Raw genomic sequence first — 5,416 nt, 5'->3', positions numbered from 1 at the left:
ATTTTAAAAATTGATATGAAACCATCCTTGAAGTTTAAATTTTGAGTTTTTAATGTTTAATTTGAAGCTTTTTGTTTGCATTGGGGTTTTTTGTATTTATATAGAAAGCATTTTGTGACACCGTTTTACAAATTTGACTTTCAGACTAAAACCACTCCCCTTTCCTTTATTTATAGTTAAGTATAACAAATTTTTTTCATTTTAATTTCTTACAGGCTACAAATCAAGTCTTTTTATTCAACACTTGTCTGACCGCTATAGAACAGTAGCCACCTTCTTCCATGCAGCACATTTATCTAAAGTCTATTTCTGACACTCCTAAGGTCAGAGCTGGCCTGTCTCATCCTCTTGAGTTTCCAGGAAATGAAACCCTCCCAACAATGTCTGCCATCAGGAGAGGGGTGTCTGATGAATAGTTCATTTACCAAAATGCCTGTTTAATCTAAAGCAAATCTTACGCAACGTGAAGTAATATTTGATATGCTGGGAAAAGCAAAAAATATGATGGTGTTAACACAGCAAGGGTTGTGTGGTCTTTGTGTTCGGCAGCAGGGAAACATTTCTGACTTGTTTATCCTTCGGTGGATTATGAGCCTGCAGACAAAAGACAGGAACCAGTTTGAAGGTCACAAATCACCCAAGGCTTCCTCTCAAAGAGATGCATTGTCTTTCGAAAAAACCAGTTGGAAACCCATCTGCTGTTCGAACAATCGCACTACACAACACGTAAAAGACTACAAAGGAAAATAAAGACTACAGGCTCAAGGACTCGTAGCTAAAGATCAGCTGGGAACTTTGTGGCAACTGAGTTTTTTTTTTTTTTTTTTTTTTTTTAAACTCCCTTTTAAGGTTAGACATTTGATTAGGACGTCAGTAATGGCGGCTTTCCACCAGGCTGCCATAAAAATGACACTTACAGCTTAAAAACTAACCACCAACTAACACCCATTGCATCAAAAATGGAACTGTTGCTAACAAAAAGTTGTTTTATAGGTATTTTTAGGCTTGGCCAGCAAAAGACTACCAGAAGCATGATGAATTTCTTTCACCTCGGCCTTCTTGAAACAAAGTCAATTGATTAAGAATTGATTAAGCTCAGAAAACACCCATGGATGTCCAGCATTCAACTCCAATTTTACAATCTACCAGTTTCTGATCAAGCACATGTTAGCATGCTAACAAGTAAGCAGACTTCCCTCGTCCTGGAGTGAGGGTTGTGGATCCCTGGAATAAGGCCTGTGGTTATGGTGAATCATAAAATACAACAGTAAAAACACCTTCAACATTCAGCATCATCATGCTAAATACAAGCGGTTAACGGTGCATTAAAGTCGCGCACTTGCGGTACAGCTTATTTACAGCCTAACATTAACTTCTAAGTTCTTGCAACTGCGTTTATGGTTCAAATGAATTATACAACTGGAAATTTTTGTGGAGATTCTCCTCATCTCTGGAAGACAGCAGGAACATCAACAGGTCTCCTAATATGGCTGTTTGCTGAGTGTGCGTGCTGCTGGTGGGAAACACAGTATAACATCCTGTGCAGATCTGCAGTTTATGTGTCCCGTGCCACATGAGACTAAAGCCAGCGATGGCAAAGGGGAAGTCAGGGGAAGATTTACTTAGCAATAAAAGAATTCTTTGCAAAACACTGCTCTCTGTAATTGCATTATCTACCCATGAGTGGCCTGCTGTCAGTGTTTAATTTGATTTTAATGAGTACCATAGTGTACCAGACTGATGCTCACATAACAACTGCTAACTCTGGTGGCCAGCAAAGACTCGGGCACAGGGACCTAGTGGTCACATGAACACACAGATATGCCTGATCCTTAACACCCTGCTGACTGTCCCACCCTGCTGAGAAGAGCAAGACATTGAACTGATACTTGAGTACACCCACTGTACTGCACTCTTTGTGCCTAAAGTTACGAATACTACAAAAAGTGAAGTGCTTAGATTGAGAGTTTTCTATCACCATTATTGAAGTTTTAGAAAATATATATATTTTTAATTAGACAAAACATTAAACACAGCCTCTAAAAAATGTAAGAAAAAAGAAATTTCAATAAGGCAGAAATTACACAGACAGAAAAAAAAAAAGGGAAATAAAACAGTTCAGTGAGAGAATGTCTACGTACAAACGAAAACACTGTAAAAATCTGAAGTTACAATAAAAAGGCTCTACAAAAAAAATAAAACTGAATAAAACAGTGCAGGTTTGAAATTAAACCACAGAGATGAGCGAACAGATGACTGGCTGCTGTGTTATTTCTTTAAAAAAGGAAAAACTAAGCAGTGTATCCTGTCTTCGACCTCTATCCTTGCAGCTCTTTAGCTGGAAACGATTTCTTGTTTATCTTTTTCCTCTTTTATTTTCATTCCATGGAACAGATAAAAGAGAAGCAGATCCTGAAGCTGCTGCCAAAATGAAATATGGGCACGGACGTCTCAGTAGGCCAACTTTAAAAGGAACAACGAACGTGTCTGGTTACAGTTTCCATCGTTAGGGTTTTGGGTGCTCTAAACTGGACTAAATTTAGCACGGAGACCTCTACAGAGAAGCCGATACTTTTTTCCACTAAACCATTACGCTTCAAAAATCAATAGGAAAAGCATATTTTTCACCATTACAATGCAGGGCTGGTTTGATAGCCTTGTGTAACGGGAAGTTTGGGCCTGTCGGATCATCTCTTACAGTAGTATCTTTAGTTGGAACACAGTGGCCATCCATGTGCTTGTTGAAAGGCGGGGAGCGTATAATCTAAGAAAGTAAAGCTGTATAGACGACCGTTGTGTCTGTCCACTCTGATAAGAGGACACATCACAAGACACGGTGCAATCTTATGACTGAGTGAGTGCAGCGCAGGGAAGCTGACGGGTGGAGGTGTGAATATACCAGTGCTCTTTATGCCTAGTTAATGCACTTGGCTGTATATTCGAATCGTTTCTGCTCCCTCCTGTATGGAAACACTGGGATTAAATTGATCTAGCATCCACTCTGGCATGATGAAGTGGGTTCGAGGTCATTGAATCTGTGCTGTGTATAGATTAGTCAAACAGAATTAAATCAATAGTCTATTCTTACCACAAACAACTGACCCTTAACTATGAATAGACTTGTGGGGGTGACAGTGTTTGTGCAGTCTAATCTGTCAGCCTGATAGTGACGTCGGGAGTGTCTTTACGCACACATGCACGCACACGTACGCACACAGTACGTTTGATAAGAAAACATTCCCTACTGTGCCCACTGTTTGAAGAATAACGACGTCTACGGGGGTAAAATCCATGATTTTTGTCAATATTTAATCTTCATTATTTAACTAAACTGAACTGTAAATATTTGCCAGAAAATTCTAATTTTTTAAAAAACTGGAGTGTTGAAACTTTGGACAGATTCAAGAAAAAAGAAATCAAGCATCAATGCATTTATGAGTTTTAATTTGTATGAGGTGACATAAAGGTCTTAGAAACTACAACATGGTTACTAAAACGTAAAAAAACTCTGACTTTCTGCTTCCAACATTATGAGTGAAATGCAAACCATTTCCAATCTACTGTTGTACTTTTGACTGAGCTGCTCATATATTTTTGTGCGCATTGATGATGTGGTCAAACTCTGTACCGACTGGACTGGCTGGATTTAGCTACATGTGCCTGTCCACAGAAAACGAGCAGAGCGGGCAGCGGTTCCTGGGATAGATTGTGGGGTTGTGCTTGCAGAGCTGGTTCTAATGTTAGCCTGTAATGTTGGGCACTCAACCATTTATCCAGTTTTAAACTATAAGGAGGCATGGACAGTGTTTTTGTATAATTAAGGAAGTAATAAAGTACTCGGTAATCAGATTAAGTATGACCTATGCACGTGAGCATCAGTTGCATAACAGAATGAGAGCGTCCCATATCTGATGATGGTTGTGTGTGAAGTGTAATAAGAGTTTTGGGTTATTGTCCTCATAAAGTACCCCACCCAGTGCCACTGAAATCATCTGCACGTGAAACTTAAATTTCACATCTCTAATATTATCCAGCCTTTTCTCGTTTCTGTCAGCCAGTAATTTGTAACCGTTAATACACGCTTTCATTTTCATCCCGTCTAGATCACTTTAACTCACTTGTCAGTGCATGTTTCAGTTCTTTGTTCAGTTGATGCATAACAAAAGCCAGTGGGTGATCAGCCCCGTTCCTGCTTTCTTTCACTGTCTTCCAGTGAAATTTGGAATTTGTTTTAAAATTGAATTAAATCCATTCAAGGCCATCCGCTCATACAGCAGACCTGCTGACGCCTTAAACCTGTGCTCAAACCTACAGTAGAAAATTTTACATCTTTTAAATGGGTCTTCTTGACCAGAAGGCCATCTTGGCTTAAGCTGATCTGGAAACAAAAAGGGTGCACTTGATTTATATCACAACACAAAAATGGCAAAAGTCAAAACCTTTGACGTGTTTTCTTGTTCTTCTGAAGCTGCAGAAGCCAAAATTGTAACTGAAATTAAAATCCAGCTAATCATCCAGCCCTGACTTTCTTCTCAGAGACCTCTGCCCTTATGTGACTAATCTGATGGATCACAGAGGTGAACTCTTCTGAAGAGCAGGAGTGCTGATGTTTAGGTGATTTGTCAGATTATAACGAGGTGAGAGTGAGGCCATGTGGTGATTAAACTGTTTGACCTCCCAGTTAGTCAGAAAACTCTGAAGCAATCAAAGCGGTTAGAGTCCTGTATGGGGCAAGAGGGCTAAAAAGAAATGACAGCAGCTCAGTGAACAGTCTCCTCAGACTGATCGGAACCACCGCTGCAAAAGTTATGCATTATATTTATTAGCTTTATAGTTACTTTTCAACTAAGTTAGATCTTAGATTGCATTTACTCATTTCAGTTTGGAAATGTTTCGTTTTTAATGTGGATTTTTTTATTGTATTTTCGTTAGTTTGTACATTTTGTGTTTGTTTTGTTTTCATTCTTGCTTTTAGTTTTTTGTTAACTACAATAACTATTAATCTTTGTTAGGGTCAATGAAATAATTTCCCCATTAATCTAAACACATTTCTTCTTCTGTTGGGTTATTCCATGTAAATCAGACAAATCTGAAAAGGTTTGTAGTAGCCAACTGATTCTTCAATAAGTTGAATATTTTAACCGGATCAATGGAAAGTTTTCTTTCACCCTATGAACATTTTAATGAGTAATGGGCTGAAATTGTAGAATCCTCATCATTTCATAAATACATCTGGTGACAGACTGAATTTTGGTAACAGAACTTAAACGTGTTTTTTCAGCCTGAAAATTTCATGTGGTCATCCTCCTGTGCTTTTCAAGTTATGAGGGTTCAAAAATGCTGGGGGAAAAAAATCAAAAAGTACCAAATCTGGACAGACACCTGTACGCTAGACCTGTATTCTATTTAGAATAAT

General features: G+C 38.6%; 1 protein-coding gene across 1 annotated transcript in view; it reads right to left on the bottom strand.

The window, feature by feature from the left end:
- The window catches only part of nme7 (NME/NM23 family member 7), a 21,110-nt gene that overhangs the window by 1,527 nt on the left and 14,167 nt on the right, over positions 1 to 5,416 (bottom strand). The window lies entirely within an intron of this gene.

Source organism: Pundamilia nyererei, unplaced genomic scaffold (genome assembly GCF_000239375.1).
Source record: "Pundamilia nyererei isolate P.nyererei 1_Seehausen unplaced genomic scaffold, PunNye1.0 scaffold00023, whole genome shotgun sequence".
NCBI classification, from domain to species: Eukaryota; Metazoa; Chordata; class Actinopteri; order Cichliformes; family Cichlidae; genus Pundamilia; species Pundamilia nyererei.
Note: the sequence above shows the minus strand (reverse complement) of the source record. Positions and strands in the feature narration are given on the sequence as shown.